Below are 12,423 nucleotides of genomic sequence, written 5' to 3'. Positions count from 1 at the left end.
ACGCTACATACAGCAATTCGCATCCGCGACAAACATGCGTCTTCTTAGATGCTCCTGCACTTTGTTCACACCCCCCTCCCACCTCACTACTACCGTGGTAGGGTGACTTGGTGGATAATATATAGAAAGGCAGCCAAAACCGCACAGAGCAATGAAAAGTCTAGATGTCCATCTTTTCATTCGCTTACTGTTGTATCCTCAAACCCTCCCTTTTTAGACAACTGTGTCTTTCCAGAAGTGTTCAACCATCAATAAATAATTATGCGGCGTTTGTTATGCTGCGGGTTCACTATTGTGTTGTATTTTGCTCTCTCCAGAGTTCCATCTTTTCATTCGCTTACTGTTGTATTCTCACACCAACCCGTTTTAGACAACCGCGTCTTTCCAGAAGTGTTTAGCATTCAATAAATAGTTATGCATGACATTGAGCATGTGTCGACCCGGCGTGGGTAAGCCGTTGAACCCCATTCGGGCTCCCCAAACCGTGGAATTCCCACTAAGTGCGACTCATACGCTCCCACTGCTTACGTCCCAACCCTTTGTACACACCCCCCTCCCACCTCACTACTACCGTGGCCGGGTGTCTTAGTGGATTATATATAGAAAAGCAGCCAGATCCGCACAGAGCAATGAAAAGTCTACGTTAGTCACACGTACCTGTACATCTGGACTGTATAAAGACGACGACTCAAGTGACGAGTTGAAGGTGGGCACATGAGCGGGCAATGCATACTGAATGAGAAATCAGCAGACTAGCATGACGGATGGAACTGAATGGACGTCCTTCTCTCCTCCCGTTCCAACCTCCGCGCCGTGCACCCCCATCCCTCCGTCTGGCAGGAGGAGGCACGAGGACGATCCGTCAGTTTTCAGTCATGGACGATTGTGTTTTGGTTCGTTCCGTGCATTGTTACAATGTTGCTTTTCTTGCTGATTTATTACATTACCGATTTTTCAAATGTTACTTTTCTCCCTGTGCTTAAAAATCATTAAAAAACCAGCCTGATTATGAGGCGTATGGTACGCCACGGGTTGGCTAGTTCTATTTAATACACCGGCTGGAAACTGACATTGGGCTTACAGACAATGTCCTCTCCTGGTTTAGTTCTTATTTATCAAATCAATTCCAGTTTGTACAGAAATGTGCTGACAGTACTTCATCTTTCACAGAAGTGAGATATGGTGTTCCTGCAAGGCTCAGTACTGGGACCTTTACTGTTTTCACTTTACATGCCTCCACCGGGATCTATCATTAGAAAACATCATGTTAATCTTCACTCGTATGCAGATGACACCCAGTTGTTATACCTTTCTTTTAGACCAAATGAAGTTTCTCTGATGTTGTCTTTAATACGATGTGTTAGTGAATTAGAAGAGTGGATGGATGAGATCTACTACTGCTGATTGCAATAATATTAGTTTTACTGAATCAGCCTGCAATCTAGGCATTATATTTGACTCTAGCATGTTAATTAAAGCACACATTACAAAATTATCCAAAAACGTGTTTCTTCCATCTTAAAAATGTTAGGAAATGAAGGTGTTTTCTAAAAATGCAAGATAATACTGAGAAATTAATTCATGCATTTACGTCTAGTAGGACTGACTACTATAATGCAGTGTTCACTGGATATTTAAATTGTTCTTTATACAGCTTTCAGTTGACCCAGAATGCTGCTGGAAGAATTACTACAAGAACAAGAAAATATAAACATATTACTCTAATTCTTAAATCCTTACACTGGCTCCCCGTTAAGTTTAGGGCAGAGTTCAAAATCTACCTTTCAACATGTAAAGCCTCAAATGACCAAGGTCCAGCTTACTTATCTGAGAGTATCTCAGATCTCAAGATGCCGGTCTGCTTTGGATTCTAAGGATTCACATTTTTTTTATAGGTTAAGCCTTAACATACCCATCAAACACGCTTTAAACACATGTAAACTTATTAAAACACACGTTTTAAACACATATGATATGTGGATGTCGGGCTAAGGATATGAGGATACAGTATGAGTAACATCTCCCTATTATAAAACATTTTAACTTCACGCAAGACAAGGCAGTGAGACAGGATTAAGAGCTGCTGTACAGGCTTTTAAATGATTAACACGCAGAGCGACAAGCTGAAAAAGCATCTCGGCGTAGCACAGAGGCAGCACAAAGTCCACTTCTCCTTAGCGTGCGTACTGCGCCAACCCCCCTGCCCTACCCGACCCTTCCCCCTTCACAAGACGAAGTGGCAGGAGCGTAGCTCGCCTCCGAGGAAGTTTGAGAGAAGCGATAGTGACCAGATCCGACGTTCAGCCGTCACACACACAAACACCCTCCTCCTCCTCCTCCTTTAGAACGCACAGAGAAAACAGGACAGCAATCTTGGCAGAAGCAGCACAAAGCCAGGAGCTGATCTGTCCACTTCTGTTTAGCGTGCGTTCAGACCCCAGCTTCACAACGCATCATAAGTGCCGCGAGAAAGAGATTTAACCACGCCCGGGGAAGGAAATAAAGGACAAATATTGTTTTTACAAAAATCTTAAAGTAAAAATGAAAATAATGCATACTGTATGTAATAATTCCCATGAAAATAACGATCTCTTTAAATTGTTTATCCGGTAAACCAAACGAGGGGTTGGGCGAGTGAAGCGAGCAGGGGGCGGAGCCCCCTAATGATAATAATAGTATTAATAAATCCGCGATGTAGCGGGGGCGCGATAGCTGAACCGCGATAGAGCGGGGGATTACTGTAGTTATAATTTGTTACTAACCCTCACCTATTCTCTTTCTCTTCTCGGTACTCAAGTGTGGCACATAGTGCCACTGACCTACTGCCAAGTTGTTTGCCAGACTATGGAAACGTCATCTCTGATAAGAGGAGCAGTGGAATCATCACGAAGAAGAGTCCTTTCATTAGATTGGCCGGCTGGCTCAGCTATGGAAAGGCCAGAAGTGGGGAGGCAGCTTGTTGGCCAAGGTCTCCAGGACTCTGAACAAATCTGAATCCTCTTATGTGATATATTCTGCTGTATTTTGCTCTGAATATTTACTATTATTATTGGACTATTGTATTGTACTCCTGAGGTGGCAATGATAGATAGATTGGCCATCTAGATCTGTGAAGAGGATTACTTGTTTTTTGTATGGTATTTTATTTTTTTTACATCCACTGCATGCCCAAACTTCCTGGAAAGAGGTCTCTATCTGACTTGCCTTTGCCAACATTTCTTCCACTTTTTCCCTAAAAGATCTATTTTTTATTTTAGTTTTTTACTTGTCTTCTTAGGGAGTTAAGTCCTGTTAAAGCCCATTGTGGCACTTCTTGTGTGATATTGGGCAATACAAAAATAAACTGTTGATGATGAGGATCTTTAGCTCACAATTAACAATTAATGTAGTGGATAAGTATGAAATAAAATGTTCAGAAAAGAACAAAACTGGTAAATAAAAAAAATAATTTTAAGATGTTAAAAGTAACCAGACTGAAGACTAAGGCTGTCAATCTTGATTATGGGTTAGTTTAGAAGTCTTCAAGCTAAGCTCCCAGATGACTTAATTAGAAGCGCCATTCTTGTTACCAAAGAGAAACAAAAAAACGTAATTTATTAGAAGCCACAGCTCCCTGTCATAATTCTCAGAAATGAGTACTCATGCAGGTTTCTCTTATTGCCATGGTAGCTGGTAGCTTACATGAATCATTCTTGTTCAGTATCACTTTTAAGGTTATTTGCATGCACAGTTCATGATGCAACTTTTTCAGTAATTCAGAAAAGCAAAGGAAGCCCCAAAGAACTTTAGGATTAATGGATGCTAAGCTAATTAGAGACTTTAAAAATGTCCCTGAATAATTAATGGTTGTGTGTATGTGTGACTGGGGACACTGCCAGGACTCGCTCCTGCCTTGTACTCTGTGCTGTGTGGACAGGAGCTATTTGCTCGTGGCCCTAATCATATAGGAAATGTGACAGACAGATAGATAAAATCTGATAAGAACATTCAATGTGGCAGATAAAGTGTGAAGCCAGTTGAAGAGTCTTACTCAGACATAAAGACATGAAGTCTGATGGAACTAATCAGGGAGTAAATGCAGAGCTGGAACACAAAATGATAGATGTACTATGTATAATAAAGAGGATTTTTGTAGTTTTTTTTTTAACTCTCTCTTTTATAAACGTTTCTCACGAGAAAACCCAGCGGTGAAGGCCCTTTTAAACAAACACTGACACCTACACATGTCGTGGTGACTGTGCCAAAGCCCCACCACCACTGCATTGCACTCCCAGTGTCAAACCAGCCAAGCCAATTTACCAGAGGGAGCTGTATTTTAAAATATATTTCTTGGCTGTCCTAAAAGGAAATCTTCAAGCCAAGAATGTTTTCTAACATTGAAATGCTTTTCACAAGGCGAGCTGTGTGAATAAGAACAATGGATAAAATTAAATTGTGGATTTGGCTTTCTGAATTCTGTCTTTTCAGATGCTCATGATGCAGGAGCTAAAGACTACGCTCTTAAAAATAACAGTTCCTTAATGGCACATTACGATATTTTGTGACTCCTCACAGAGCCATTGCTTGACAATGAACCATTTCATTCTGGGTGGCTGAAACTGGTTCTTTGAGCTTTGACAAGGTTTATAATATGTAAATGAAAAATAAAAATCTCTAATGTATAGTAGGATACTAAGCAGCATTCTAAAAGATCAAGGAAACTTGAACCTCATTTAAAAATCAGGAACCCATTTGCATTTCACCAATCTGTTACCATCTATTCATATGTTTATTTGTGGACCCTTTTACAAACCTAAATGAATAAAGATTATTTCTGGAACCTTCATGTGGATGGTTCTTTTGAGAACCAGAAATTGCTCCTCTGCGGCACCACTCTGAAGAACCACATTAGCACCTTTAAGTTCGAGATTGTGCATCCAAAGTCAAATCAATATTTACACATACTGTATCTCAAAATTAATTTCAGATATCCTTAAAAGTTGCACAGGCTATCTGATATCTGAAAGTCTTTTCAAGGCACCTCAAAATTTTCTTCTTTTTCTTTTGGCTGCTCCCGTTAGGATTTGCCACAGCGGACCATCTTCTTCCATATCTTTCTGTCCTCTGCATCTTGCTCTGTTACACTCATCACCTGCATGTCCTCTCTCACCACATCCATGAACCTTCTCTTAGGCCTTCCTCTTTTCCTCTTCCCTGGCAGCTCTATCCTTAGCATCCTTTCCCTAATATACCCAGCATCTCTCCTCTGCACATGTCCAAACCAACGCAATCTCGCCTCTCTGACTTTGTCTCCCAACTGTCCCACCTGAGCTGACCCTCTAATGTCCTCATTTCTAATCCTATCCATCCTCATCACAGACAATGCAAATCTTAGCATCTATAACTCTTCCACCTCCAGCTAAGTCTCCTGCTTTCTGGTCAGTGCCACCATCTCCAACCCATAAAACATAGCTGGTCTCACTACCATCCTGTAGACCTTCTATTTCACTCTTGCTGATACCTGTCTGTCACAAATTCTCCAGCCATTCTACCTTGCCTGCACTCTGTTTTAATACGCTCCCCAATATTAGAATTTAAAGATATCTGAAAAAAACTTCAAGATACTGCAAATATATTTCCAGATCTTTGAAAGTGGCACTCTGTACCTTATTGAGTTTGATATATTTCAAAAATCACTTGAGTGTTTTTTTTTTTCCAAAGGGACATCTTATCTCAAAATGGATCTGAGCAGTCATATAATAAGGAAGACGTAATTTTAACATTTCTTGAAGTGCATTTCTTATAACTCAAAATGGACAGGAAGCTATTCTGAAATCTCTAAAAGCAAATCTGTGGTATCTTTAATTGCATTTTAGACATCTCAAAGTGATATTCTGGTATCCTGAAAAAGATTAATCACTCATAATCATTTTCTGATATCTTAAAATGTATTACTTCTCCATTTGCGGTATCTTAAGAGTTTGAAATACATTTTCAGATAATAAGAATTCAATCTGAGATCAAAATGCCTTGCAGATATCTCATTCCTGAGTCAGTGTGAAGATACCTGAAATGTATTCTAAGAAGCATTGACTATGCTTCAGGATATTCTAAAGTAACTTCTTGAGGATTTTGAAACATCTGGTTAACTTCTTAGAAATCTCAAACTTAACTTTTCATGCCTCAGAATAGCATCAGAAGTTATGCCAGGGTATCTCGAAATGCATCTGAAATACAACATTTATTTATATAGCACATTTTCATACAAATAATGTTGCTCAAAGTGTTTTACGTGATGAAGAAAGAGAAAAAAGATAAAGTAAGAATTAAAATCAGAGAACACTAATTAACATAGAATAAAAGTAAGGTCCGATGGCCAGAGAGGACAGAAAAAACAAAAAAAAAAAAGAAACTCCAGAGGAAAAATAAAATCTGCAGGGGTTCCAGGCCATGAGACCGCCCGGCCCCCTCTAAGCATTCTACCTAACATAAATGATCAGTCCTCATTGTATTCAGGGTTCTCATGGAAGGACTTGATGTTGAATGTCACGTGGACCTCTGACCTGATAATTAATAGAATATCCAGAACATCAGGATTAAATTAAAATGAAGTTATGAGAAAGCCATGTTAAAGTAATGTGTTTTTAGCAGTTTTTTTAAAGTCCTCAACCGTATCAGCCTGGCAAATTCCTGTTGGCAGGCTATTCCAGATTTTAGGTGCATAACAGCAGAAGTTTAGCTCTTGGAATTCTAAGCAGACACTCATTTGAAGATCTAAGGTTACGATTTGGAATATAAGATGTCAGACATTCCAATATATAAGATGGAGTGAGATTATTTAAGGCTTTGTAAACCATAAGCAGTATTTTAAAGTCAATTCTGAATGACACAGGTAACCAGTATAGTGACATTAAACCTGAAGATATGTGCTCGGATTTTCTTTTCCTAGTTAGGATTCTAGTAGCTGCATTCTGCACTAGTTGCAGTCAATTTATGTCTTTTTGGGTAGTTCTGACAGGAGTGCGTTACAGTAATCTAGTCGACTGAAAACAAAAGTGTGAACTAATTTCTCAGCATCTTTCAATGATATAAGAGGTCTAACTTTTGCTATGTTTCTTAAGTGAAAAATGCTGTCCTAGTGGTCTGATTAATATGCAATTTAAAAGTCAGGTCACAGTCAACAGTTACCCTAGCTTTCGGGTCAAGAGAGGGCAACCGCCCTGGATAAAAAGAGGACCACGGGAAAGGGATAAAAAGATTTTAACCCGTTGGGATCCGTGGCCAACACCAGGGGGCGCCTTAAGTCTCGTCGGACATAGAGAATTGTCACTTCCACCACACCAGGCAAGATGGCGGCTGAACCAGCCAGGAACGACCGGAGTGCTTCTGGGGCAAAGGGCAGCACTTCTGCCACACCAGGAAGTGCTGCCAGAAGATCGTTTCCAGCCACCTGGAATGCATCCGGGTGACAATAAAAGGGCCCGCCTCCTAACAGCTGATGAGCTAGAGTCGGGAGTGGGAGCTGGATGAAGCTCCCAGGAGGAGACAGGCGGCCAAGGACTGAGAGAGAGAAAAGTTCATTATGGTGATTATTGCTTTGTGCATTGTGTACTGTGTTTGGGACTGTTATTTGTGGATGAATAAACGTGTGACTTTTATAAAGATGTGGTCTCCGACTGGTGGTGTCCGGGCAAGTCTCACACAGTCTATATTAAATGGCAAGGGACCTTGTATGTAGCTGTAATATGCGTCACTGTATTGTGTGCCTTTAATTTTCTCTCTCAGTAATACTGGTTTGTATTTCCATAAAATGCTTGTAATTTTGTCTGGCAGTAATACAGTGGAACCTTGGTTCGAGGCCATAATTCGTTCCAAAACTCTGGTCGAAACCCGATTTGGTCGCGAACCGAAGTAATTTCCCCCATAGGATTGTATGTAAGAGGAGTTGGTCTCGTCCGATGCGAGAGATGGACGTCTGAAGTGGAGCTCCGCTAGCAGTGGTGCTATTTTTCATATTATTTGCTTATTATTCTGAGATATCCTGTATTTATTCAACCCGAGAGGGACCGCTACAGTATATGTAAACACATATAAACATGGCCAACAAGAAGGGGGTCCGAAAGAATCGAAGACTAAAGCTACATCCAAGCTGCGATCAGCAAGCCCTAGCTCGAGATACGGCCTGTCAGAGACAGACCTGGATCAGATGGGCAAAAGTACAGACTCCTCGGGACCACGGTCCGCTACATCATCGCCGGCTGAGAGCGAAAAGGGGAGCGAAGGTGCGATCGTGAGTGCAGATGTGGATAGCTCGCCGATTGGAGAGGATTACCTGAAACTGGAAAAGGCCGGGAGGTCCGCGGCTTCAGTTACGCAATTACGCGGGACTGGAGCAGCGGGACACCAGCTTCAGCAGAGTCTGCTGCTTCATCTACGGTACAAGAAGGCACATTTGAGCTATCTGAACTGAAAGTGTTGCTCGCTGAGCTCACGCAAGATATAAAGAAAAGCGAGAAGGCTAATGAGAAAGCAACGGCAAAGGCACATGAGAGACTGAAACAGGAGATGAAACAGGCCAATGAATGTCTGCGACAGGAAATCCAACAGGCAAATGAAAGGCTGCGACAGGAATTCCAACAGGCAAATGAAAGGCTGCGTCAAGAGGTACAACTTGAACTTCGACAGGTGCTGGGTAAAATTGAAGAGCGCATTGAGAAAAACTCGGTTAAACTGAGCACGCTTGCTGATCAATTGGAGCATCTTAGTGAGACATTCACGAATCGGATCGAAATAGCCGAACATCTAGCTGCCAGTGCCGAGGAAAGAGCAGTAAATGTCAGTTCGGAATGTAAAAAACTCGGAGAAAAACTTGGAGACAGACTGGCTGCTTTAGAAGATGGGAGTAGAAGGTATAATGTCAGAATTGAAGGCCTGCCGGAGAATCGAGAAAGTTTAAACCCTGTGAAATTCGCAACTGAACTTTTTTCTAAAATAATCGGGGGCGACTTTAAAGCAGAATCTGAGATAGCAGCGGCTTACGCACGCTGATCAAACACCGTCAGACCCGACCAAGATCTTTTATAGTTCGTTTTGAACGATTATCATTTAAGTTAGAGGTGATGGAACTCCTCAGAAAAAGGAAGATATTATATATGAAAATAGCCACATTGCGTCTTCCCTGACTTCTCTCCAGCAACAGCTATTAAACGCAGCCTTCTATAATATTAAACAGCGCTACGGCAAGCCAATGTCAAATACGCCTCCTGTATCCGCAAAACTGAAAGTGGAATGGCAGGGTCATTTCTATGTTTTCGCTAGCAAGGAGGAAGCAGAAAATGAATTAAGAAAGCTGATCCCGGACTATTCTGATACATAATTGTGAGTCATGGCGGTAAATGATAAAGCTAGGATTAATAATCTACTGTCTGATCTATTTGTTTTAAAATACGGGTTTTTTATCAGCATATATTCTCATATTCTTATTATTACTTACTTATTATTATTATTACTTACTTATTACTTATTATTACTTAGTATTACTAGGGCTAAATGTTTATGTTTTATTGTGCTTAATTACGTTTTCCTCCTCTTTTTCTTTTCTAATTATTTCATGTGTACCCTAAATGAGACTGTTCAATATCATACCCTTGGTTTGCTGTTATTGCTATTACTGCATTAAGACTTGTTATGCTTGTTTTGGACACATCTTTAACACCATCACCTGGGTTTATTATCTGGGGATATCATCTTAATGCACTAAAATTGCTGAAGATATATATATATATATATATATATATTAGTGCAAAATTCTTTTCTTTTTTTCTTTTTCCTCTTTTAAAGACTATATTGGTAACAGATATCTCTATCTTTTAACCTTAAAGCGCCACTGCATGGGGGCTTGATGTGCTTTGGACGTGCTCTGTCTCTGGGTATGTCAGAGGACTGGGACTGCATGAAGTGGGTTTTAGCCTCACCTGGGGAGGCAAAAGGGAGGGTGGGGGTTAAGGGGAAGAGAAAGAGAGCAGGCTTGATCTATATCTAATCTATCATCTCAATCTTTATAATTATAACTATCAACGTAATAATAAGCTGCATGGCAACAACTCTTGGGGAATAGGAAATTAAGACCTAAACTATTTCACTTCCAGTTAAGACTATAAATGACATCAAAAACTCAGAATCAGTGTCTCCATGATGGGACAGTTAACTTCGTAAGCTGGAATGTTAAAGGCCTGAATCACGAATTAAAGAGAAAGAAAGTACTTTCTCACCTAACAGGTCTAAATGCTAAAATAGTATTTTTACAGGAAACCCACTTACTAAGTAAGGATCAGTTCCGCTGCAAAAGACTGGACTGGCCAAATGTTCCATTCTAGTTTTACAAAGAAAACTAGAGGGTGGGAATTCTCATACATAGAACAGTACCATTTGTAGCATCAGATGTAGTATTGGATCCTGAAGGGAGATATGTGATGGTCATGGGAGACTTATCTAACTGTAAAATGATTTTGATAAATGTTTATGCACCTAATGTTGATGATAAGGAATTTATACAAAATTTATTTGCATCCATTCCCAATCTGAACACTCATAAACTTATAATGGCTGGGGACTTTAATTGTGTTCTAAATCCACTTTTAGATAAGACTTCCTCCACAGGGGAACGCAACTAACACCGCAAAGATAATTACAAAGTTTATAACTGATCACAACTTATCAGATCCCTGGAGGTTTTAAACCCAAATTCAAGAACATATTCTTTCTACTCACCAGTACATCATTGCTACTCAAGGATTGATTACTTCTTTATAGATAATAACTTCTTGCCTAAGATTAAATCTTGTAAATACGATGCTATTGTTATTTCAGACCATGCTCCGATGATCTTGGAGCTGAAATTACTAAGCCCCATACACTCACCCCGCAGATGGACTCAATCCGCTTCTATTAGCTGACGAGAATTGTACTGAATTTATATCCAAACAAATTGAATTCTTTCTAGAGACAAATACATCCCCTGAGATCTCTGCAGGAATACTCTGGGAAACTCTTAAGGCCTTCTTAAGAGGACAGATTATCTCATATCTTTCCCACAGAAATAAATCCGAGCGAAGAAAGTAGCAGAGATAAAAGCGAAATTACTAAAATAGATGAAGAACATGCCAGACTACCAAGCGAGACTCTACATAAGAGGAGGCAGGCTCTACATTCAGAATTAAACCTCTTGACAACTAAAGAAACCGAACAACTAATTTACAAATCCAGACATCATTATTATGAACATGGAGAGAAAGCTAATAAGCTTTTAGCAACAAATTCACAAGCAAGATATGCAACGCAATCTCGTAATTACTAACACGAACGGAGATAAAATCATCGAACACAAAAATATAATGTACACTTTTAGAGACTACTATAAATCCCTATATACTACTGAGTTTAAAGAAGACAATATACAATCTAATGCATTTCTGGATAAATTACAGATACCACAAATTGACGCTTTTAGTGTGGAGGAACTCGATAAACCTCTGTCATTATCAGAATTACTGGATGCTATAAAGTCACTCCAAGGTGGAAAAGCAGCAGGCCCTGACGGCTACCCTGCAGAGTTTTACAAGAAATTCTCCGCTCAGCTAGCTCCCCTCCTATTAGCAACATTTACAGAAGCCAGAGATAACCAATCTCTTCCACAAACCTTTCGCCAAGCACTAATCACTGTCTTTCCAAAACAAAATAAGGACTTATTACAATGTGCATCATACAGACCAATTTCACTTCTGAATAACGACGTTAAAATACTCTCTAAAATCATAGCTAGAAGGATGGAGAAAGTGCTCCCTCAGTAATATCACAAGACCAAACTGGATTTATTAGGGGCCGACACTTATCTTCAAATCTTCGACGCCTGTTTAATGTAATATACTCACCAACTAAATCAAACACCCCAGAAATATTATTATCATTGGATGCAGAAAAAGCATTCGACATGATTGAATGGAAATACCTTTTACTATTTTGGAGAAGTTTGGGTTTGGCCCGAACATTTGTGCATGGATTAAATTACTGTATACTAACCCAGAAGCTTCAGTTTGCATCAATAACATTTGCTCAGACTACTTTAAACTAGAAGCGTGGCACAAGACAAGGATGCCCTTTGTCACCACTGCTGTTTGCAATTGCCATTGAACCACTGGCAATACATTGTCGAAATACTGATCAGATAAAGGGGATTAGCAGAGAAGGACTGGAACAGAAAATCTCATTATATGCAGATGACATGGTACTGTATATATCGGACCCAGAAAATTCTGTGCCTGCAGTCTTAGCAGCACTCACAGAATTTCAAAAGCTCTCTGGTCTCAGAATTAATCTGAATAAAAGTGTACTCTTTCCGTGAATTCAAGCATATAATATTAGATTAGACACCCTTCCTTTTATCAT

Source organism: Polypterus senegalus, chromosome 12, assembly GCF_016835505.1.
Source record: "Polypterus senegalus isolate Bchr_013 chromosome 12, ASM1683550v1, whole genome shotgun sequence".
Classification (NCBI taxonomy): Eukaryota; Metazoa; Chordata; class Cladistia; order Polypteriformes; family Polypteridae; genus Polypterus; species Polypterus senegalus.
This window is presented reverse-complemented; position numbering follows the sequence as displayed.